The sequence below is a fragment of the Aotus nancymaae genome, unplaced genomic scaffold, assembly GCF_030222135.1.
Source record: "Aotus nancymaae isolate 86718 unplaced genomic scaffold, 86718_ANA_hifiasm-v0.15.2.pri h1tg000006l, whole genome shotgun sequence".
In the NCBI taxonomy this organism is placed as follows: Eukaryota; Metazoa; Chordata; class Mammalia; order Primates; family Aotidae; genus Aotus; species Aotus nancymaae.
Genome location: NW_026988417.1, coordinates 69638903 through 69664969, shown reverse-complemented (window position 1 = coordinate 69664969; position 26067 = coordinate 69638903). Strand labels below are relative to the sequence as shown.

General features: G+C 41.6%; 1 protein-coding gene and 1 pseudogene across 1 annotated transcript in view; one reads left to right on the top strand and one right to left on the bottom strand.

Moving 5' to 3' along the window:
* The window catches only part of SHROOM3 (shroom family member 3), a 199288-nt gene that overhangs the window by 126080 nt on the left and 47141 nt on the right, over window positions 1-26067 (bottom strand). The gene's annotated exons all lie outside the window — the stretch shown is intronic.
* On the top strand, window positions 16867-20414 carry LOC135269489 (small ribosomal subunit protein eS26-like; annotated as a pseudogene).

Below are 26067 nucleotides of genomic sequence, written 5' to 3'. Positions count from 1 at the left end.
AGAAACATTATAAATACTTGTAATTTAACTTCGGAGAAGACTTTTTTTTTTTTTTTTTTGAGACGGAGTTTCGCTCTTGTTACCCAGGCTGGAGTGCAATGGCGCGATCTCGGCTCACCGCAACCTCCGCCTCCTGGGTTCAGGCAATTCTCCTGCCTCAGCCTCCTGAGTAGCTGGGACTACAGGCACACGCCACCATGCCCAGCTAATTTTTTGTATTTTTAGTAGAGACGGGGTTTCACCATGTTGACCGGGATGGTCTCGATCTCTTAACCTCGTGATCCACCCGCCTCGGCCTCCCAAAGTGCTGGGATTACAGGCGTGAGCCACCGCGCCCGGCCCAAGACTTTTTTTAAGGAGCAATCTGATTTTTTAAATTGGGCTGGGTGTGAACTATTATTATTGATAACCTTCTGCCAAGCAGTAATTCCTATGAAGTACCATAGTACAAGACTCTGCTTACACTATGGGATGGAAAGTTAAGCCTTGTCTTGGGAATGGTGAGGGGGCCCTGGAAACCACAAATGCACTAAAAATACTTCCATGAGCTTCCCTGTAGCCGGAACTGAAGCAGGAGCAAAAGGAACAAGAAATGAGGAACTCCCTGCTGGCTCTCCTGGTGCACTCACCAGGCCTGAGTCCCTGACTCTAGACCAAGCAATCTCCCATACAGCAGGGTGAGAGCAGGCCACAGCAGAATGGTCCACATGAGTCTCTAATTTCATGAAAACAAAATTGTGACTGGCTGTCTACTTTCTTGTCTAATATAAAGCCTCACATGCACAGATAACAGATGTAAGCAGCTATATAACTGGGGTACTGGGAATCCTTTTCTATCCAAGACCGGAACTCACTCTCCCAGCAGTGAGAAGGAAGGTGATCCTGAGAGATATAGATCAGTGACATTCCCTGGCAATTCCTACAGTCTTTGGAGCCGTGGCAGGTCACAGGCTATAATCATTCTTGAAATTTCTGACGATGAGAACTGTCACTGCTGTCAGACAGGCTTAACTGGCCTTTTTGGACACTTACTTAAAATATTAGTAAATTGGGCAGCTAATCCTACACTGTTATATCTTGTTTTTTTCTTGGAGCTTTGAAGTCTGGGCTTGGAGACAGAAAGGTTAAGGGAGCAACCCTAGAGAGAAGTAACACAGGAATTTCTTTGTGTTTATTTTAACAATATCCACAAGTTTCCACCTTTAGCCCAGTAACATTTCTCCCTTTTTTCCTGCCCAACAGTCTTTCTTGGTCTTGGTCACATTTAATATTTCTTGATAGAAATGACAATAGGACTGAAGGTCCTCTTATTGACTCAGAACGTAACGGTGAGGCTAAAAATATATAAATGACTGAATCATTTAACAAGCATTTGTTATATCTGTGTCCTTAGCTCTATGTCTGAAGAGAACATGGTGAGTGATTAAACAAAGAGGCAGAACAATGGACTGTGGGACCTCAAGACTTCACTTGTAGCTACAGGAACCTGAGAAGAGACTAAAGCTGCGCTCAGGTAGGGGATATTTGCATGTAATATTGGATAAGCTGTTTATTTTTCCCCTTATGCATTCTAATTTGAAATACATGAAAATGATATGTAAATATATTAGTATAATTTTCATTAAAATCATTCCTTTCTTCACAAATACTGAGCACCTGCCAAGCATAAAGGCCAACAGTAACCAAGTCGACTACTTTCTGAATGATTCGTTTTCACCTCTTTAATCCACACTTAGCCAAAGCCACATGGCTTCACAGACTGGAAGTCAGATAGTCAAACGGATCTCAAATCCTGGCTTCTCTACTCAATAGCTGTGTGACTTTGGGCTAAGCACTTTCTCCTTTGAGCCTCAATTTTATCATTTGCACAATGGGAATAATAAGTTAACATGATAGCATAATACAATCATTACCCTCACTCTATATTTCCTATAGGATAGACAATGACAGTGGCACCCAGTGACAACTGTGAGAGGCAATCATCCCTGAACCTTCCACCTGTTCCTCATCTCCTATATCAAAAGAGTCACTAAATCATGCTGTTTTATCTCTGAAATATTTCTCAAATCCTCTCCCCTAATTCCCATTGGCCTAGTTCAAGCCCTCATTACCTCTTGGCCTTCTAAATTGTCTCCCTGCTTTCACTCTTGTGCTCCTTGAATACATTCTCCACATAGAAGCCTGGGCAACATGGTGAAACCCCATCTCTACAAAAAATACAAAACTTAGCCAGGTGTAGTGGTATGCACCTGCAGTCCCAGCTACTTGGGAGGCTGAGGTGGGAGGATCCCTTGAGTCCAGCAGGTGGAGGTTGCCAAAACAACCGGTTTAAATAAAAACATGTCACTTCCTTACCTGAAGCCCCTCAGTGGCTCCCCACCTCTTAGAATAAAGTACAAACTCTCAGAACGCCAGACAAGGTCATCTGTCTACCTCTGCAGACTTTTAATGTTCTCTTCCCAACATCTGACACACACCAAGCTTTTTCACCTGTGTTTCAATAATAACTCTGCAACACTGAATTATGCCTCTGCTTCAGTGTCCTCACCTCCTCCACCCATATAAAGACTTAACTCAGGCCAGGCAACTTGGAAAAGCCTCTCTTGATGCCTCCAGCTTCTATTGCCCGGCTGGGTCAGGAGCTCTCTACTCAAGTCTGTTATCATGACTGTTTTGTTACATTTACGACTTGATTGGTAATTTATCTATGTATGAGTTTTCTCCATTACTAGAGTCTTCTACTTAAGGCAAAAACCATGCCTTACTCATATTTGTATCCCCATCACCCAGCACAGTTCGTGGCATGTTGCAAAGGCTCAGTAAATCAAATGAATGAGCTGGGCATGGTGACTCAGCTGAGCCGTAGACCCAGCACTTTGGGAGGCTGAGGTGGGCAGATCGCCTGAGTCTGGAAGTCTGAGACCAGCCTGGGCAACATGGAGAAACCCTGTCTCTATTGAAAATACAAAAATTAGCCAGGTGTGGTAGCATGCCCCTGTAGTCCCAGGTAATCGGGAGGCTGAGGTGGGAGGACGCCGTGAGCCTAGGAGGCGGAGGTTGCAGTAAGCCAAGATCATGCCACTGCACTGAAGCCTGGGTGACAATGTGAGACTCTGTTTCAAAAAAAACTAAGTAGTTAAATAAAATGAATGAAGAAGTGAAGACAAGAATGTGACATTGCAGTTCATGGTTTTTGCATATGCCACATGTCATGCAACATGTCATATATCTAGAATGCTGGCTGTCAACCAGAGGGAATTTTGCTCCCAGAGGACATCCTGTAGTGTCTGGAGACACCTGAGTTGCCACAATTGGGGGAGGGGGGCTATGCTTCTACCTTTAGTAGGTAAAGGCCAGGGATGCTACTAGGCATCCTTCAATACCCAGGACAGCCCCAACAACAAAGAACTATCCAACCTCGAACAGTGCCAAGGCTGAAAAATCCTGATCTAGAACAAGATCTGGCACATGGAAGAGCTCAATACAGGATTCCTAACCCTGACAGCTTAGTGGTACTAGTGGCAGAAATGATTATCATACTCAATATAAACCATATAATTGTATGGCATGCTTCTTTAAGTTTATTGAGCAATTCTGCATAAGATGACCTCATTTCATAGCATCAGACATGAGAGAGTAGTTATAGTTTTGAAGTCAAAACTGTAAACATAGCAAAAGTCCTACTCAGAATCAATGGAATATGATGCATGGCCCTCTCCTCCCATCTCCTCTCTCAACATACCATGATATTTCTGCTCCAGGTCAACATCCCTCAACAACCAGCTAGAATGCCTAGATCATAAGGGAAAACTTATATTAGCTCACCAGCTAGTGTTTTTTGAGTCTTTATATATATATATATATATATATATGTTTTATATCTGTGTGTACACACACACACACACACACACACACACACACACACACACACACACACACAAAGAGAGAGAGAGAGACTCAAGAATATCTCTCACATCTCTTGCTTGCATGAACTCATAGCCTGGAATACCCTCTCCAGGAAGGCCTGGCCTCCCTGGGATCATAAGGAAATATAAAAATTAAACTTCTATGCTGTTGCATGAGTTTTATTGGCCATTTGACATAGCACAGTTAAGGCAGGAGCCTGTGATATGCGACACAGGCTGAGCTACTTCTCAAGGACTTCATAGTCCTATCAACTATGTGTAACCTATAATACATGTTTATACTGGGAATTCTTTTCATACATGCATATTCAACCTCCCAATGTTTGGAGATGGAAGCATGATGAAGGAGGAGGCTGCCTAGAGGCATCAAAATCAGGACACAAGTTCTAAAGCTGCCACCATGACCTCTACCTATAATTCAACTGCATGACCCGCTGTCTGAACCTTGAGGCAAATTTATGATCAGTTTCTCTTGGTTATCTTTAGCTCCTCACTCAGTTGCCCTCTTATCAGTCCAGATGTCTTTTACTTTTGAGAAGAGCCATCTTTCTTGTCTCAGCGACTCCTGTTTTCTTTATCTAGCTCAAATTATTAAACCCCCAAAACCAACTGCCAACATTGGGTAAGTTTGCCTCGGCCTAATACATATAAGCCCAGAAATGGTTGTGTCCTTTTTTGGAATTGAATTTAACACTTAAATCATCCTAGAACACATAATTCATTCTAGAATTTCCAAGCTGAGATGAGGCATCCTGGGTCCCTTAAGGTAGCCTTGAGTCCCAGTATAAATAGGAATGACCAGCTTTCTAGAAAAGATTTTCAATCCTAAAATAATGATTTTTAGCCACCATTAAAACCACAGCAGGTTGAAGTGCAGGGGCAATAAAGCTGGATGCCATGAAGCTTCCTTTGCCAATACTCCGATTTGCTGGATAGATGACTCATGTTCAAAACTGATGGTTTATGACAGAGAATTTCCCATTGGTTACATTGCCATTAAACATATCTTGAGGGAGTTCAAGCAAATTTGTAAGGAGGAGGCTTCTACTGGTTGTGCTCTTTGGTTTGGACAATTAATTCATTTATAATTCAAACAAACAGAAAATACAGGACTAGCTGGCTTTTGGGTTTCCTGACTGCTTGCCAGCCACCCTCCCAACTATCCTCTAAGTGGCAAAGACATTAGCCATTGATATGCAAGTGTGGCAGGAAACCCAGCCCCTTGACAAGCCCAGGAATTCCCTGACTTCTTTCTTGCTTATTGTTAGATGGTGGTATGGACTAGATGGCGTCGTTTTTTTGGTTTTGTTTTGCTTGTTTGTTTTGAGACAGAGTCTTGCTCTGTCACCCAGGCTGGAGTGCAGTGGCATGATCTTGACCCACTGCAACCTCCACCTCTCAGGTTGAAGCGATTCTCCTGACTTAGCCTCCCAAGTAGCTGGAATTACAGGCGTGTGCCACCACACCCGGCTAAATTTTTTTTTTTTTTAATTTTTAGTAGAGATGGGGTTTCACTCTCTTAGCCAGGATGGTCTCAATCTAGGATGATACCATACCCAGCCTGGTATGGACTAAATGGTTTTTTAAAAAATATATTTTTATTTTTTGTGAGTATATAGTAGGTATATATGTTTATGGGGTACATGAGATGTGTTGATAGGCATGCAATGTGAAACAACCACATCATGGAGAATTGGGTATCCATCCTCTCAAGCATCTTTCCTTTGAGTTACTAATAATCCAATTACACTCTAGGTTATTTTAAAATATACAATTAAGTTATTATTGACTATAGTCACCCTGTTGTACTTTCAAATAGTAGGTCTTATTCATTCTTTCCATTTTGTTTTTGCCCTTTAACCATTTGTTTTACCCATTGACCATCCTCACCTCCCCACCAAGCCCAGCACTACCCTTCCCAGCCTGTGGCAGCTTCCTTCTACTCTCTATGTCCATGAGCGCAATTGTTTTGATTTTTAGATCCCACAAATAAATGAGAACATACAATGTTTGTCTTTCTGTGCCTCGCTTATTTCATTCAACATAATGATCTCCAGTTCCATTCATGTTGTGAATGACTGGTTCTAATCTTTTTTATGGCTAAATAGTACTCCATTGTGTATAAGTACATTTTCTTTATCCATTCATCTGTTGATGGACACTTAAGTTGCTTCAAAATCTTAGCTATTGTAAAGAATGTTGCAACAAACACAGGAGTGCAAATACCTCTTTGATATATTGATTTCCTTTCTTTGGGGTATATACCCTGCAGTGGGATTGCTGGATCATATGGTAGATCTTTTTATTTTGTTGAGAAGGCTCCAAACTGTTCTCCATAGTGGTTGTACTAATTTATATTCCCACCAACAGTGTATGAGGATTCCCTTTTCTCTACATCCTTGCCAGCATTTGTCATTGCCTGTCTTTTGAATATAAGCCATTTTAACTGAGGTGAGCTATCTCATTATAGTTTTGATTTGCTGGACTAAATGTTTATGTACCGTTCAAATTATCATGTTGAAGCCCTAACTCTCACTGTGGCTGTATTTGAAGATGAGGTCTTAAAGATAGGGCCCTGATCAGACAGGATTAGTATCCTTATAAGTAGAGACATTGGAGAGTTCATTTTCTAACTCTCTCCAAGCATATCCACCTAGGAAATGCTATGTGAGAACATAATGAGAAGGAAGCCACCTGTGAGCCAGGAAGAGTGCCCTCACCAGAAACTGAATCATGCAAGAACCTTGATCTTGGACTTTACAGCTGCCAAAACTGTCAAAAATACATTTCTGTTCTTTAAGCCACGTGGTCTGTGGTATTTTGTTATGGCTGCCCGAGTGGACTAATAATGTGTATTAGGGAATGTACAACCTACCAAGGTTGTGCTAATTACAATCACAGCAATCACCTAACAATTGTCCACCACAGGACAACTTTGACAGTGATTTCCTACACGTCTATCATCAAAAGCTCGATTTTAACCCAGGAATTATTTTGTGTCAGACAGGGAATCAATTATAATGCACTCTTATATGTATGATTTTTCATAGTTACCCTTCTGATACTCTTCTTGACTATCTAATTTGGGAGGAAAGCTAGTTTACCTTTTACAACACCGTGTCAAATTTATGTAGCATAATTCTCCCAAAAGTTCAAAGAATTTTGCTCAAAACTTCTCAGTGGTTTTGATTGAAGCCTAGGATCCAGAAAAGGCTGAGTCCATTGCCCCACTTTTCATTAAAAATCATTTTGCTGTCTTCTGGTATTTGATGAGAGAAGCAGTTCTTTGATTTGGGCGATCTTTTTAAGACTGACTTTGTTCTTTTTTAATCCCAACCACTCTAGGCATCATTAGCTCCTTTTAATAGAAGTTTCAATTTCCTTTTATCCCTTTGAGTATGGGTTCCAATATCCTCAAAGCAGCATCTTTTAATTGGCCAAGAAAAGGTCAGCCTTCTAAGAAGAAACCATATCACACATTCTAACAAAGTCAATGTGGGTCTCTGAGATCAGAAGGAGGTGGTTGCTGGGGGTAGATTCATCCCCCAGCAAAATGGTTAACTAGCTAGCTGGTGGCATGTGATTACATTTTCAACATAATTACTATATAATTACATATACCTACTGTTATCCAACACATTCCCTGCTATAATTAGTGGCCTTTATTTAAAGTTTGTCTTTTTTTTTTTTTTTTGAGACGGTGTCTCGCTCTGTCACCCAGGCTGGAGTGCAATGGCGTGATCCTGTCTCACTGCAACCTCCGCCTCCTGGGTTCAAGTGATTCTCCTGCCTTAGCCTCCTGAGTAGCTGGGACTACAGTCATGTACCACCATGCCTAGCTAATTTTGTATTTTTAGTAGAGACAGGGTTTCTTCATGTTGGTCAGGCTGGTCTCGAACTCCTGACTTCAGATCATCTGCCCACCTTGACCTCCCAAAGTGCTGGGATTACAGGTGTGAGCCACCACGCCCGGCCTTAAAGTTTATTTGTCTTAAAGAATTTTGTCCTCCTTTTTATATTTAGTCAATGGCTTAGGGGCACTGTTAATTTTGACAATAGTTTCCTATATGTGATAATTTTCTGCGATACTCTCCTATACCACACCCCCAATCATATGCTTTTTAGAAAATGATGTAAGGACATCTCATGTATTTTTCCACCTTCATATATCCACTGCCACATGTTGCCTTGTATATTCTAGCAGTAATTTCTCCATATAAGTCTAAAGTTATAATCAAGTCTTACATGTACATGGTCACAGTTTCTAATCAAAGAAAGCCTTTCGAGATAGATCTACTCTATTACTTTTTTTTTCTAGTGATACAACAACTAATTTGGATCTGGAGTAGGTACCTAAATCCTCAGTGGAGGAGGGAAGGAGTGAGCTCTTTCAAGGCAATCTGAACAGATTCATATAAACATGACGCTATCAAGGTGGCAGTAAAGAGTGAGGTGAGGAGGTGGCTGCTAAAAAAAAAATTCAGGTCTTTAACAGCCTAACCATCCATTTCAAAGAATCACTGGCATAAATAAATACTCTACAATATTTCATCTCTTACTTTTAAGAGGCCACAATATTTGGTACCACAGGGATTATTACTCAGACACTTATGAAAAGTTAAGCATTGGTTTGTTTTTTTTTTTCTTTTTTTAAAGATAGGGTCTCACTCTGTCAGCAAGGCTAGAGTGCAGTGGTACACTCATAGCTCACTGCAGCCTCAACTTCCTGGGCTCAAGCAATCCTCCCATCTCAGCCTCCTTAGTGGCTGGGACGACAGGCACACACTACCATGCATGGCTAATATTTCAATGTTTTGTAGAGACAGGGTCTCACTATGTTGCACAGGGTGGTCTTGAACTCCTGGTCTCAAGTGAGCCTCCTGTCTCGGCCTCCCAAAGTGCTGGGACCACAGGTATGAGCCACTGTGCATGGCCTGCATTTTTTTACACAATTCCTATCTTACAGATGAGACCATGGATAAATATTATTACAAAAAATGGTACGTAAGAAAGATACTACAATACACAAAATGAAATATTCAAGTCCATAGTTTTTTCTGCATTATTATTATTATTATTATTTGAGACAGAGTCTAGATGTGTCACCCAGGTTGGAGTGCAGCTGTGCATGATCATGGCTCACCACAGCCTCAACCTCCAGGGCTCAAGCAATCCTTCCACCTCAGCCTCCCAAGTAGCTGGGACTGTAGGTATACATCACCATACCCAGATAATTTTTGTATTTTTCTGTAGAGATGGGGTTTCACCATATTGCCTAGGCTTGTCTTGAACTCCTAGGCTCAAGTGATCTGCCTGCCTTGGCCTCTCAAAGCGCTGGGATTACAGGTATGATCCACTGCACCTGGCTTCCTGTATTATTATTTGAAGAAAAGTAAATTGACAAGTTGATTTCTATTTATTCATTTTTATTAATACATAATATTTGTACATAGTTATGGGGTACACGTGATATTTTGTTACATGCATAGAATGTGTAATAATTAAGTTGGAGTATTTACGGTATCTATCACCTGGAGTATTCATCATTTCTATGTGTTTTGGGAACTTTTCAAGTCTTCTTTTCTAACTACTTTGAAATATACAATACATTGTTTTGAACTATAGTCACCCTACTCTGCTGTCAAACGTTAGAACTTATTCCTTTAACTGTATGTTTGTACCCATTAACCAACCTCTCTTCATCACCACCGTCCACCCAGTTACACTTCCCAGCCTTTAATATCTAACACTCTACTCTCTACCTCCATGGGATCAACTTTTTTAGCACCCACATATGAGTGAAAACATGTGATGATATTTGTCCTTTTATACCTGGCTTATTTTGCTTAATGTTAAGAACCTCCAGTTCCACCCATGTTGCTGCAAATGAAATGATTTCATTCTTTTTTATTGCCAAATAGTATTCCACTATGTATAGATACCACATTTTCTTTATCCATCTGTCTGCTGATGAACACTTAGGTTGATTCCATATCTTGTTATTGTGAATAGTGTTCAAAATGCAAGTGCAGGTATCCTTTTGATACACTGATTTCTTTTCCTTTGGATAGATACCCAGTAGTGGGATGGCTAGGGCCAAAGGTAGTTCTGTTTTCAGTTTTTAGAGAAATTGCCACACTATTTTCTATATAAGAGTTGCCTTTTCTCTGCATGCTGGCCAATATGTGTTATTTTTTTGTGTTTTTCACAATAGCCATTCCATGATGGGTTGATTTCTTTACAAACTTTCCAGAATAGAGTTCCTCAATTTCCCCTGCTTTTGAAGAATTGGATGAAATCTTAAGCTTAGCACACCTAATAGAAGAAGACCATGAAGAGCAAGGCAAGTGGTTGTCCTTATCTAGTCTTCCCTGAACTACTGTGTTATGTGTTAAATGCCACAGTCTGAAGCAACATGGACAATTTAGGACATATGAAAGAAGAGGGACCGTAACCATCCAAAATGCTAGATCATGACATGGGAATAATAGTTGAAGATTGAATCAAAGACCTTAACCTGGAAAAGAGACAATTTGGCAAGGAAATTTTGACTATTCTTAAACATTGGAAGGTGGTAAAGTGTAAAAACTATTTGATATTTTCCATTTGGTCCCAGAAGGATGAAAGAATTGAAGTTTTGGGACAGCAGATATGGAGTTACCAGAAAGAAGAACACTGCTGCAATTTAACAAGTTCTGAAAATGAAATAGTCTCTTTCCAACTTAGTGAGTTCACCTTCCTTGACTGTGTTCAGACGGAAGCTAGTTGCCCACTTTGAGGGACTGCTGGAAAACGGTTCAGAGAAGAAATGGAACTTCTTAAATCTTTGGTCCCTTCTCACCCCAAAGTTCTATGAAGATGCCTATCCCGGGGAGTGTGAGGCAGGCTAAGTAACTCTTATCTGAAATACTTGGAAGCAAAGTGTTTTGAGTTTGTGATTTTTCCAGATTTTGGAATACTGGCATATTTATAATGAGATATCTTAAGAATGGGATCAAATGTGAATGGTTTTAGGAATCTAGGACTGTGGGATTTTTCTTATGTCTTTGTGTTGGCTTTCCTAGCACACAGCTAAGGAGATAATTACTTTAGTTCATTAAAAGAGCCAGTATGTTAAAGCAGTCTAGTTTATTTAGACAAAAATTAAAACAAAGCAAAACAAACAAACAAACAAAACACTCCTTTTAAGGATGCTCCCCGAGGATTATTTTTCTACGCTCATCTACTTATATAGGCTCTTTGGAAATTTCTGCGCTTGTTGTGCTGGGTGGATAGACATGGCCTTTCTGTGGCCATCGTGTTGCCCAGCTGGGACGTGGGGACCACCATGTCACCCAAAGAACCTTCAACAACTCCAATCATGGCGTCCATCAGCAGGACAGACACTAAATGAGGTTTGAGTCCTAGGAGGCATCCTCTGGGGATGTTAAGGGTCACACTCGAGGTTAATAGTGACCGGTGGAGAGAGGCTGGAGAAAGAGGCCACAGAAAGGAAGATGCTCCTTCAGACAACTCAACTCCCTGCTTTCTGCTGCTAGATGCACCACAGAGAGAAGTGGTAGGGCTTATCTTTATTGACTAACTTTTACACTATGGTTGACCACATAATGCTATGGAAGCCACTTTGTATTAATTAATTTAGGTAAAAGACTTGTAAAATAGATAAAAAGACAGTGTGGTGCTAAATATACAGACTTTGGCATCAAACAGCCAGGGTTCAAGTTCTGACTTTCTAACTGTATGACCCTGAGCAAGTAAATTACTTAATCTCTCTAGGCCTCAGTCTCCTCATCTGTACAATGGAGCTAGGAATAGTTGCTGGCTCATAATAAGTACTAGGTAAGTGCTAGCTTCTATTGTTTTCACAGAAACAGAAAACTGAGCGCCATTTGAACTTGCTTTTCCTTGAGTCTTGTCCAAGACACAAAAGGAACAAAAGTGGCATTGAGGTAAGAATCTAGGTCACATCAAACCTGTTGCTCTGGTGATTGGAAAAGAATGTGAATACAGACGGAGTGATGCTGAAAGTGAAAGTGAGTTCTATACAACTTTTAAAGGAAATAATACAAAACTGTATGTCCTTGCTAATTACCCTGATTTCATTATTACACAGTGTATACATATATCAAATCATCACATTGTACACCTTAAATATATATAATTACTATGTTTCAATTAAAAATAAAACTTAAAAAAGAAAACCTATATGTCCTGACATGGAAATGTATCCTATTTATTAAATGAAAAAGCATTGTTATAAAACAGTATAATCACCTTTGGAGAAAAAGGATTACTATTGACATAAATGATGGTAATACAGAAGCCGATATAAAAGAAAAAGGTAAGTCAGGCGCAGTGGCTCACGCCTGTAATCCCACCACTTTGGGAGGCCAAGGCGGGCAGATCACCTGAGGTCAGGAGTTTGAGACCAGCCTGACCAACATGGTGAAACCTGTCTCAACTGAAAATAATAAATTAGCCAGGTGTGGTAGTGCTTGCCTGTAATCCCAGCTACTTTGGAGGCTAAGGCAGGAGAATAGCTTGAACCCAAGAGGCGGAGGATGGACTGAGCTGAGATCGTGCCATTGCACTCCAGTCTAGGCAACAAGAGCAAAACTCCATCTCAGAAAAAGAAAAAAAAAAAAAAAAGAAAACAGCTGGAGGAATTTCTACCCAATAGTAAATAGTGATTTGGGGGTAGGGGGATAATTAGGATTACATGGGATATTCACTCTCTGTATCTGTTATTTCTGTAAGATTTGAATTCTTATGATAAACATTAATTTTTTAATGAGAAAAATCAATGTTTAAAAGGCAAAATAAAAAACATATTATCCTATTACAGATTTTTTAATTTACTGTATACTGATCACCTTAAACTAAAGTAGGCAATTAATCATAATGATAGAAAAATGGATGCAGGAAATGCTTCTCTGGTCTCTTTCCAAAATGATAACACATCACTGTTTAGAACCTCTTTCATCATGTTTTAAATCTTCCCTTGAACCTGCCGAAGCAGGTATTTGTGGTTAAGATTTGGGCCTGGGCAGCCTTACATCCTGGTCTGAATCCTGGCTCTCTGTTTTTTTTTTTTTTTTTTTTTTTGAGACGGAGTTTCGCTCTTGTTATCCAGGCTGGAGTGCAATGGCGCGATCTCGGCTCACCGCAACCTCCGCCTCCTGGGTTCAGGCAATTCTCCTGCCTCAGCCTCCTGAGTAGCTGGGATTACAGGCATGCACCACCATGCCCAGCTAACTTTTTGTATTTTTAGTAGAGACGGGGTTTCACCATGTTGACCAGGATGGTCTCGATCTCTTGACCTCGTGATCCACCCGCCTTGGCCTCCCAAAGTGCTGGGATTACAGGCGTGAGCCACCGCGCCCGGCAGCTCTCTGTTTTATAACTGTATGACGTTGGGCAAGTGCCTTAATCTCTCTATGCCTCAGTTTATCTGTCAAGTGGACCAATACTACTACTACAAAGGGGTGTTCTGTGGATGAATTGAGCTACTGTTTGTGAAATGCCCAGAACAGTGACTGGCATACAGCAAACACCCAATAAGGAGTTTAGTTATCTTCTTTTAACCTCACAGAGAAAACTCTGGATACAAATGATACATTAATCTCAGATCTCCCCTCCCCCATACATACTCCAGAATCCTCACAGGTATTCCCCCAGCCCTTCTGCCCCACCCAGATCAGCATTTTATTACACACTCATGGGCTATTGCCTTCCATTCCTTCATAGAGCCCTTGTTCCTGGCACCTCATGCTCTAACCTATTACCTGGACTCAGTTCTTTTGAGTTTTCCTTTTATCTCTGTATAGCTTGGCTTAAATGGCTTCAGTGGTTTCTCATTGCCAAAAGTTTAAATTTCAAATAACTTTGTCCTTTCACACAATGGCCTCATCCTGCCACACTGGTCCACTCACTGTTCCCCAAGAACCATGAGAGCATTCCTAATCCTGACCCTTTGCCTCCAGCAACCAGCCTCCTCCCAACCCGCTTAATCCCATCATCTCAAAATCCCAGTGGCATCAAACTCGCATATTTAAGAAAGCCGTCAACCATTCAAATCCAGTCACCTCTATGTTAAATTTCTTGAACACCTCAAATCCTGGCCCCTGTTCTAATTTGAGACCCAATTGCACTCATCCTTACCCTGTTACATGGCTTTAGGGGTTGGGGTGTCATATGTGTATTCAAGCATTGATTGATCAGGCTTTAGACATTCAGAGATGAGGAAGACAAAGTCCTTGCCCTCACTGAGCTCATGATCCATTAGAAGAGATAGAAAGTAGACAAATAATCGCTTTGTCACTTTGTAACAAAGTACATTGGCCATGTCCTACTCAGAAGCACTCATAAGACACAATAGTGGCCCAAAGATAGAAACAATCAGGAAAGAATGAACCAACATTGAGGACATAAGTGTTGGGCTCATCTTTTCTCCTGCTCTCAACCAAATTTGCCCTCCTTCTGGATGATCAAAAACATGGAGCTGGATCTGAAATATTTTGAGATCCTGTCCTACTTAAGCTCTGAAAATGACAGGCTCTGACCGGTTTCTCCTCCCCAGCACCAGCCTCTCCCTGGAGTATATTTCCACCTTCCTTTCTATTTAGTTCACCTCTACCTGCCTATTTATTTGTTTAAAATGTGAACCAACTGGTCAGGGACAGTAATCTAATTCTGTATTTGGTTTGAGGCCAATGCACTGAGGGCATTCAATAAATAATGGTGTTTGGTGTGCCTTTCCCAGATCTTGGCCGCTTATGTCTAACATGCTTATGTCTTTGGAAGCAAGCTCAAGAGATGATGAAGGAAGGAAGGTGGAGCTCTGAAGATTATGGAGGCAAATTTGCTCTGGTTGCCTGGCCCAGAGATTATGCACCTGTGTGTTGGCTTGCTGGGGTGAAGCCTGTGACATGCAAATGTTACTTCTGTGAGTCGGCTAGGGTGTGCCTTTCTTCCTGACATGGTTTTCTCTGACTCAATCTGGGTAAAAGTGCAGAAAGGCTTCCTCCCTATGGGCATACAGGCCTGTGTTTACTTGCCTTCATTAAGGAAATTCTCCTTCCTGTGGGTGGGTGGTTGTGGGAGGGGTGAAACAGGTGTCTCTGTGGGATTGAATGGGCTGTTCCAAGGGAAGAAGAGCAGGGAGAAGATGGAGAAGATGGAGAGTCCTTAAAATCTCATGAACAATGTGTTCATCCATTCATCAAGGCATCCTTCCTGTCCATCCACTGAATGATAGGCACTCAAGTTACAAAGCTGAATATGATAGGACTTGGCTCATGGGGGAGCCTCAAGAAATATTTCCTGCATTAATGATTTAAAATAATGCATGGTCTTTAAATCTTTCCTACCAGTGGGACATTGTACTTTCTGTGCAACAGATACTATCCAGTATATTTCAGCCCACAGTTAAAAGAGGGATGGCCTGCATAAAACGCATATTCCAGCATATTCCCTACATTCCTGGACTTCGATCCCCTATCTCCTCACTTTTAGCCTTCTTCCCATTTATGGACCCGTGCAGCCCTTTTGGTTTGACCCACTACTTGGTTTCACCTGGCCTCTGAGAGGCAATTCAAATACAGATTGCTTGCAGGCAACTCTAGGTGGTTCCGAATTAGCCTCCAGCTCTCCTCTTTTAAGCTGCAGGTTCACAGGCAGCAAGGAGCTAGAGAGACACCAGGGGTGCTGGCTCCCAGTTTCAGCGAGATCATCTGGCTTTCAGGCATTTTGGCTTGCACAGCTGTGTCTCCCATTCTCCATCTGTAGAACGGCAATGATGCCAACCAGCTCAGAGATAGAACAAGGGCTGATGAGCTCAGAGCTGGAAAGGACATAGCCCAAGAACAAAACAGTATTATGAGGCAAAATTCTGATTTTTATGGTTCCTCAATACCAAGCCTCATACTGTTTCTGGCTTTTCTGCTTCTGTGATTTTGGCACATTACTTCCAAGGAGGAGGTCTGAATAATTAGTATGACTAGTCTTCTCAAGCACAGACTCCCATATTTAGAATGGATTTGGCACCCAGTTGTGGCTGGCTGCTCATCAAACATGCCAGCAGGTGAGCGTGAAGAGCACCTGGTTTAAATAAGCACTTTTGACGCAGGAGAGTATTTTTTAAAGTGTCACTCAAAGCTGGATTCAATTACATGACACGTTTGAAAAGAAATCATGTTACAAAGTGAGAAACCGATCTTTATGCTTAAAAATGCAGAAATCTTTGCAGGTTACAGCTAACAACACACATAGACACGCACACAAAGACACCAACGAATTATTCCCCCCCCCACCACAGGGTATACAAAACAAAATTCTTTGAGCATGAACCATGGAGGTCTCTCTAGAAGAAAACTCCCCGTTTATCTGCTTGTAATAATCTGGCAGCTGACAAAAATGTTAGCAACGTAACACAAGAGAGGAGCTACAATCTAAAACAAACACCATTCAGAAAGGAAAATAGCAAAACCAATGTATAAGCAAAATTATGGTTACAACAGTAACCATAATTACTCTTGTATCATAACTTTCTAACATAAGAGTGAACAAGCAGAAATTATTTCTAGTTTTAAAAGGGATGTTTGCAGAAACAATGTTCCTTTAGAGAAAAGGTCGTCTAATCTAAAATCAGCCCAGAGGTGACTGGAAGAGGCAGTTAACATCCATTTCACTCTTGTGTGCCAAGTGAGAACTTCCCATTTACTTAATGGGGCAAGTAAGAATAACGCTGTAGTGCTGTCTTCACATTTGTCCCTTCTCCCCAGAAAACTTCACGCAGGAATACCGCCTACTAGGAAACACAGGCCCACGAAGCCCTCACTTACACATTTTGTTGTCTTCTTGACTTTGCGGTCCCAAGTCTGGGAAGCATCAGAGCCAGGCAGCCACCCTTGCTTACCACCATATCTGCAACAGGCCAGCAATGAGATTGGCATGGGAGAGGAGGGCAGCCCAGAGGGAAGAGGAAGAGGCTCTTACTCACCACACACTCAGAGCTGGCACTGGTTATAAAAACAACAGAACTCCCCCAGGTAGGCGCACCTCCCAGCCACCTTGCCTCATCGCCAGTTTGCAGTGATAGGCCTTGCTGTGGGCATGAAAGGGAAGGGAAGTGCAATGTGGAGATGTGGAAGAGACCCCAAGCACTCTTTGGAGAAATATTCATTTCAGGGTGGGTTTTGTGAATCCAGAGGCTCTTCAGAGGCTATCTACCCAAGAGTAGGTAGGAGGGAGTTATACGTGGGTTTATTGGGTACTTAGTAAGTGACTGTGGATTGTTCCATTGGGGTTATTTAGAACATCCCCTTATAACTAGAGCTAGTCTGCTGAGGGGCACCAGCCAAAGATGTGAGCGGTTGACTTGTGGCTGCCTCAAGGGGACTGCCTTACAATGTCTGGGGGGATGGCAATTCTCTCTCCCCAAAGCTCACTTCGGTAGCTACATGGGTAAGGGCTTACAGGTCCATAGGAGTTCTTGGTTGGTCTATATTATTCAAGACTAAATGGCCCTCTGTCCCCAAGAGGTTAGGTCACTTTTAGGGTTAGCAAAAGCTTCAGAGTCTTCAGAAGTAGTAAACAAATCATCTCTCTTGATCTGATCCACATAGCACTCATTCCCTAGGGTCAGACTGCAGAGGTATCAGGGGAAGATGCAGATAAGAAGGGATCATTTCATTTCTGTCTTGCTCTTGAATTTGCTTTAAAAATATTAGCTACCTTGCTTTATTCCTAAGGCCATTTTAGAGCTTTGCAGATAAAGGCGCAGGAAAAAATAAAAAGGAATGGTCTTGCCAGATGAATCATGCTATTTAAAGTTTTAAACCCGGCCAGGCACGGTGGCTCACGCCTGTAATCCCAGCACTTTGGGAGGCCGAGGCGGGTAGATCACGAGGTCAAGAGATCAAGACCATCCTGGTCAACATGGTGAAACCCCGTCTCTACTAAAAATACAAAAAATTAGCTGGGCACGGTGGCGTGTGCCTGTAATCCCAGCTACTCGGGAGGCTGAGGCAGGAGAATTGCCTGAACCCAGGAGGCGGAGGTTGCGGTGAGCCGAGATCGCGCCATTGCACTCCAGCCTGGATAACAAGAGCGAAACTCCGTCTCAAAAAATAAAAGTTTTAAACCCATTTGGTCTGCTCACTTTGTATGTCAGAAAATTAACCTTTAACTAGGTCCTTTTGAAATAATATTTTAACTAAAAAAAATTGTTTTTAAAGAGATGAGGTCTCACTCTGTCACTCAGGCTTAGTGCAGTGGTGCAATCATAGCTCACTGCAGCCTTGAACTTCTAGGCTTAAGCGATCCACCTGCCTCAGCCTCCTGAGTAGCTAGAACTACGGATGTGCACCACCACACCTAGATAATTTTTTATTTTTTTGTAGAAACAGGGTCTTGCTATGCTGCTTACTAAAAATATTTTATTTTTTATTTTTACTTTTATTTTTAAATTTTTTGGGTACATTATATGTATACATAAAAATATTTTTGATTTGTTTCATTCAACACTTATGCCAGAGGCAACCCATGCATTGGAAATAACTAACACTAATCAACCAACCATCTAACATCTGTTATAAATATACAACATCAGATAATTCATTTCTGGACTTTCTATATATTTGGTGCTATTAAAAAATTAGGATGGATGAAAACAGAGATGGAAGTCTCTATCTGTTGACTCATCTAACAGGCTTGGCAAAAGCTTTCTTTGACCTCTCCGAGAAGACAACCTCTTAGGTGTCCAGCTCATAGCCACTCCACCCAACAACCTCCAATCCCAGTTTGTGTTGAGTGGTGTTGCCTACTTCCCTTGAGCTACCAAGATGCCACTCACTGCATGAATTGAGTCATTAAACCCTGCCAGACCTGACCTCCAGGAGGGGAATGGTATTTTAGGAGCGGCACTGAGCCCAGTTCCCTGCATCCTCCCTTTCAAGGCACTCGTCCTGACTCAGAGGCTGGAATCCCTGGTTTTGGTTCATAATCCCCAAGCCTAGTGATGCGGGTGGTTCCCCAGTGCAAGCAATTGAAAAATTTCGACTGAACACATTCCCACAACTTTCAAAACTTGGATTCATTCTTAAAGCACGCAGAGTGGCCATTCTGGGTAGAATATTTTACCTTCATAGTCTGTTTCTCCTTTACCAAGTCTCTTATTGCCTAATGGAGCCAGTGATTGTGAAGTTACCACCAGCTTCTAAAGATCCTGAGCATAGCCTTCTTCTCAAAAAAATGATAAAGGAAACACTGAATTTCACACGGGAAAAAGGAGAAAAGAAGCATGAATTATTCAGAGTAATCTCCCCTTTTCGAGACCTTTCCTTCCCCTGAATGTAATGATTCTTCTGATGCTCTCAGTTTTACTACCACGGTTCCATTTTTGATCATGTCACCAGGGTGAGGCCAAGCCCTCAATCTTTATGTCTTCATTAGACCTAGAAAAACAATGAGGAAGCAGCGAGGTGGCAGCTATTACATCTGCAAGAGTTTTGCTTCAGCCTCTGTGGGTCCATCTTTTCTTGATACAGTGTGATCATACAGAGAAGCACTGTGATATTTTCATTCTTTGGAAAACCCCTGGTTTCTTAAATAAGAGTATATATTATAGAAATATCTTTTCTCTCGGGCCGGACGCGGTGGCTCATGCCTGTAATCCCAGCACTTTGGGAGACCGAGGCGGGTGGATCACGAGGTCAAGAGATCGAGACCATCCTGGTCAACATGGTGAAACCCTGTCTCTACTAAAAATACAAAAAATTAGCTGGGCATGGTGGCGCGTGCCTGTAATCCCAGCTACTCAGGAGGCTGAGGCAGGAGAATTGCCTGAATCCAGGAGGCGGAGGTTGCGGTGAGCTGAGATCGCACCATTGCACTCCAGCCTAGGTAACAAGAGCGAAACTCCGTCTCAAAAGAAAAGAAAAGAAAAGAAATATCTTCTCTCTCATCCAGGAATGAATTCAAAGACTACAATTCTTGAGCAATTACAGTATGTCCTCGGTTAATGTCGTTGATAGGTTCTTAAAAATTATGACTTTAAGCAAAATGATTTCTAGTTAAGCCAATTCTACCATAGGCTAATTGATAGAAACAAGAGTTAGTTTCTCCGCTGCGAGCTTCCAAGATGACAAAGAAAGAAGGAACAATGGTCGTGCCAAAAAGGGCCGCGGCCATGTTCAGCCTATTCGCTGCACGAACTGTGCCCGATGCGTGCCCAAGGACAAGGCCATTAAGAAGTCCGTTATTTGAAACATAGTGGAGGCCGCAGCTGTCAGGGATATTTCTGAAGCGAGCGTCTTTGATGCTTATGTACTTCCCAAGCTCTATGTGAAGCTACATTACTGTGTGAGTTGTGCAATTCACAGCAAAGTAGTCAGGAATCGATCTCGTGAAGCCCGGAAGGACCGAACACCCCTACCCCGATTTAGACCTGCGGGTGCTGCCCCACGACCCCCACCAAAACCCATGTAAGGAGCTGAGTAGAGGCAGGAGAATTGCCTGAACCCAGGAGGTGGAGGTTGCGGTGAGCCGAGATCGCGCCATTGCACTCCAGCCTGAGTAACAAGAGCGAAACTCCGTCTCAAAAAAAAAAAAACAAAAAAAAACGAGCTGAGTAAAAGATTGAAGACAACTATTCTCTGGAGAAAAATAAAATGGAAATTGTACTTGAAAAAAAAAAAAAGAAACAAGAGTTAAATTCCTATGGTGTATTCCTGGACACAAAAACATTACCAAACTTCTAAATAAAGACCAAAGCACTTCTAATATTAATCATTGAAATAAATGTGAACTATGTATGCATTTAAGAAAGATTAATAAAAGTAAGATAATTATTTACCCACGTCTTCAAGTTCAGGGCTGTGGGTGGCCACAGCCTATCCCAGCAGCTTCAGGGTGAAAGGTGGTTACCAACCCTAGCCAGGGTGCCATCCCATCACAGGGTGCACTCACACACAAACCCATGCTCACTCAGACTGGGACTATGTAGACACTCCAATTCAGCTGTCATGCATGTCCCTGGGATGTGGGAGGAAAACAGAGTCCTGGGGAAAACCCACACAGACATGGGAGGAAAGTGCAAATCCTACACAGAGAGTGGCCCCAGCAGGAAATCAATTTTCCCTCATCAGTTTATAGTGAAACAACGTTGAACAAGACAATGTTATTTGAGGACCTGTGGTATAGGCAAATGAGACTGCTAGGCACATTAGGAAAAGTAATTTTACATTACTAATGGTAGTAATTTCAGGGCTGCAGTAAAAGGCTACTTCTGAGTCCCTAGCTATACTTTATGTGAAAGTGACTACACAGAAAGTTCATTAAATAATTACCAACTTCTCTTCCCTAGAGTTCCTAATGATTAGAGTATTTATTAAACAAGTAGGATGTGTATATGTCTTTCCTTCATGAAGTCTGTCTAAAGATTTTTATTTATTTTTATTTTTTAATTTTTATTTATTATTTATTATTTTTTTTTTTTTGAGACGGAGTTTCGCTCTTGTTACCCAGGCTGGAGTGCAATGGCGCGATCTCGGCTCACCGCAACCTCTGCCTCCTGGGTTCAGGCAATTCTCCTGCCTCAGCCTCCTGAGTAGCTGGGATTACAGGCACACGCCACCATGCCCAGCTAATTTTTTGTATTAGTAGAGACGGGGTTTCACCATGTTGACCAGGATGGTCTCGATCTCTTGACCTCGTGATCCACCCACCTCGGCCTCCCAAAGTGCTGGGATTACAGGCATGAGCCACCGTGCCCGGCCCTGTCTAAAGATTTTTAAATAGCTGGGTGTTTCTTGAAATATTTGTCACATGGCAATTAAAGTAATGAAGAACATCTTGAAATTTCAGAATTTCTACAGAAAAAAACAAGCTTTCAATAAAATAAAAGGGCCATCAATCACACATTCTACCCATTTATGAAACATGCTGAGGGCAAGGTGCTCAGACATGAAGAAGCATTCCCAGGACCCATCTTGGAGAACTGGATTTGGTAGCATGAGAACTGGGAAGTCTCAATTCTTGGTTGTGAAGAGTCTACCATGAAGAGAATTGGTTTGGATACCAGAAGGCTAACTTTACATGAGGCACCAGGGTAATGCCCAGATTTCACACAGGACAATAGTGGGTATTTCTGATGTTGAAATCCTAGGATTGCTCTGACAGCACAAACCAAATGCCAGCAGTTTTCCTGGAATTCTGCTGTGTGCTTTTGCCAACCCTGATGATCCAGAGGACCTCACATCTCAAGTTGCTCCTGTGGTGAAGGAGCCACGGAGTTTCTCTGAGCACCTAAGATTACTCTGCTTCAAGGAACTCATGAGTGTGTGGTCAGAAAATATCTTTGAGGGATTCCCAGGAGCAACTTCGATGGAAGACCAAGGGTGAGTACAAACAGACTGTTGTTTCATTTCTTCAGAGGCCTTTCAGACCTGATTTAGGCAGGACAGAAGTCTTTTGGAAGAATCCCTGAGTTCCACATTTCTAGAACCCCACAACCCGAATGGTAGGTCTGGATGTCTCTGCATCAAGTCGTACTTATTTAATAAATACCCCAACCATTAGAAACTCGAGGGGAAACAAGTTGGAATTAGAAGCCACTGTTTTTAGTTCTGGGTTTTTCTCTTATGACCAGCTCATGTCAGGTCCCAAAATGAAGAAAGCAGGTCTCAAACTAGGAGAAGAGACTTGTACTTTCTCTCACAGAAAGGAGGATTGTAATCCCCCAAATATGGTTGATCACTGAGTGATCCTTGAGTTAGCAGAAGCTGGAGCTACTGTGTAATGGCCATGTGGATGGGAAGACAGTGGCAAGGTAGCCACATGGTTCAGTGAGGGTCCTCTTCTACCTTTAGCTTGGCCTCTTTGAACACACCTAATTGCAGTCTTCCAGGGTAATTTTGAAGACAGAATCTTTAAGATGATAATATCAGCTTAATAAAGACAGGGGCTTTTGCTCTTGCCTCCCCGCAACCCTCCTCTGGCCCCTGCAGTATCCTCAGCATTTAGGATAATGCCTAAACACATAGTAGGTGCTCAATAAATATTTGTGGAGTAAATACAATAATGCTATTGCTAGAATTAATGGATAGTCAAGCCTGCCTCAGCAAAGGGTGTGGAATTGTCACAGAAAGATTCTTATAGGAAACACGGTCTATCAATTCTGCTTTTAGAGTGTGTGTGTATGTGCTAACATAGTTCAATGTATCTGTTTCCTTCTCCAAGTCACACATTTTTTTCCTGCTTATATAATAAAACATAGTTATTTTTAAAAGTTTAAAAAATAAAGTCAGCCTTCAAAGAACAAGTGAATACATATATGAAATATGGTTAGAGATTGTTTTGAATCATTTTGGAATTTGAAGATGCTTTTTCTTTTTGCAACACTTCTGATGAAAAGCTTACAGTTTGATAAATTATAAACCTAATGAAGCTTCTAACTCTTCTAGCTAGTCATTAGCTGCCAGGAAGTGATGATTATTATTTAATTATAAGATGAAACTAAACATTGAGAAATGTTGAAAGTGATCTGATTGGCCAATACACTAAGGACTAATTTCACAGGCATGCCCTCTACATACCAATTAAAGCTGCATCACCATAATAAAATGCTGCATGCTGCTGGCTGTGTTCTATGTTGTCATTTTCAGATTTGAACAACAAAAATAATTCCAGTCTAGGGCACTTCCTGGCCACCAATGTCTGCTAGGCCTTTCTATACCTTAGAGGATAAGGTCTCCTCCTGGGGTCTTATCACTCCTCAGGAAATGCCCCTAATTCTGCACACAAAATAAGAGGCAGTCTTAAAAATAATAAAGGCGACCAATCAATCGACCATCTGTTTTCCTAGCTGTCAGGTAGAAAAATACCAAAATGCTTTCCAAAAGGAAAGTGTATATGTGTGACACTCTCATTTTGATTTTGAGGGACAGTTTATTAGCAGAGAGAGAATGGGTGTTGGGGAGAATACTGAGGACTAGCATTCCATTAGTGTGGGCTTTACTGGCATGCAGATTTAAAAACACAATTAAGAAGGCGTCTCCAGAATAAAATTTTCCATTCTAGCTCAATAACATTATAACATTTATGTTATAATGTTTTTGCATTATAACATCTATGCCATTCTGTACCAACCGATTTGATAAAATATCACCTGTCTTTCCCTTCTACAGTCTCCCTTCCATTTGTCTGGTATTAGAGGATAGCATATTGGTTAAGACTAGGAGCCTGGAACTCCCAGACTGCCTGGGTTCCAATCCCAATGCTATTATTTAAACATACTATTCGGTATTTAGGTGAGAAGGAGAGAGAGAAAATGAAGATTTTTACTGAAACAAAGGCACTACCCAACTCAAGTACAAGGTGTGTTGCAAGATTTCTTTTTTCTTTTTTTTTTTTTTGAGACTGAATGCAGTGGTGCTCCACTGCAACCTCCACCTCTTAGATTCAAGTGATTCTCATGCCTCAGCATCCTGAGTAACTGGTACTACAGATATGTGCTACCACATAAAGACTCACCAGGTTGAGTGTTTATGTGGTAGCACATATCTGTATGCTGAGGCATGAGAATCACCAACTTGACCAGGTTGGCCAAGCTGGTCTCAAACTCCTGGCCTCAAGTGATCCTCCTGCCTCAGCCTCCCAAAGTGCTGAGATTAGACATGAGCCATCACACCTGGCTGCAAGATTATGAACAGTTGATCACCTGGAGTTTAGAAGAGTCACGTGACCTTATCAAAAAAGGGATTATATCAGCCCCTACCTCCTGAGAAATTATGAAGAAAAAATGAACAAAAACACCTTTAAACTGCATACTATGTGCCCTATAAATGCTGGGTTTTTCTTATTATTGCTTTTTGTTCTATTTGAGGGGTAGACCTACAGGAAACAGATCCAAGAAATTAGTATTCAAGACTTGTAAGGGCCTCATGGATTCTCATCAAGGTGTCTCCAAGAAAACTTCACCCCCCCACCCCCCACCGAGCAAACACAGCCGATCAAATTTCCTAGGAATATGTATTAGCTTTAATTCACCTCTTTAAAGCCTAAGACTTGGGAGTTTTTCTAGCAATACTGCTTATAGTCCTACCTCATTACCATATCACTAGCTAAAATGGTGATAGAAACCCCAAACATAAATTGTTTCTACCTGTTTCCATTTTGTCATTTCCCATTCTCCCTTCAACCCACTGCAGTTCAACCTTCTTCCCCCTCCATCCTCAGTAACTGCTCTATCAAAGTCACCCCTTGCCAAGTCAGTGATTTGTGTTTCTGTCATGGACCCCTCAGCAGCATGCATCACAGCTCACTATTGCCTCCTAAACACTTTTCTTTTCTTGACTTCCACACCACCACACCCTACTGAGTTTTTTCTCTTTGTCCCCAGCTCACAGTTTCTTTTAAGTAGCCTTTGCTAGGTCCATCTCCTTGTGAGGTTGATGTGTCGCAGAGCTTGGTCTTCATATCTCGATCTACATTCTTTCCTAGGATGAGAGATTTCAGTCCTATGACCTTAAATATTATTTATATAAAATTGGTAGCATTCAACTTTATCTCTCTAGCTCTCTTTCCCTCAGATTCCAAACTCTTGTGTACAATTACTTGCCTAGATGTCAGACTGGTCTATCCAACATAATAAATCTAAAACAGAACCTCAATTCTGCTGTTCCCCACCCCGCAACCTCTACTCTACAAATTTACTGTTCTCCAGTTCTCCCCATCTTGACTCATGACCCCATTATCATTCCAATTATTCAGATAAAAACCAGTGTCTCCTCCATTGTTTCTTCCCTTAATCCTTTTATTCAACCATCTGCAAGTCAGTTGATCCTATCCATCCCAAATTTCATCACTTCAGCTATCTTCACTGCTACCACCCTGAGGCAAGCTACCACCGTCTCCTTAGATTGGTGTAATAGCTTCCTAATTGGTCTTTCTCTCTGTTTCCCCCTTTCCCTCATTGACTCTATTCCTTGAAAAAGGAATCTCAGTGCGATTTCAAGAAATAAAGTTGATAATATTGTTCTTTTGCTTAAAATGCTCCAATAGCCTCGTGCTATACTTAGAATACAATTCTTACTATGGCCTATGAGGCCATACATGATGTGGCCCCAACCCTGTTCACTGC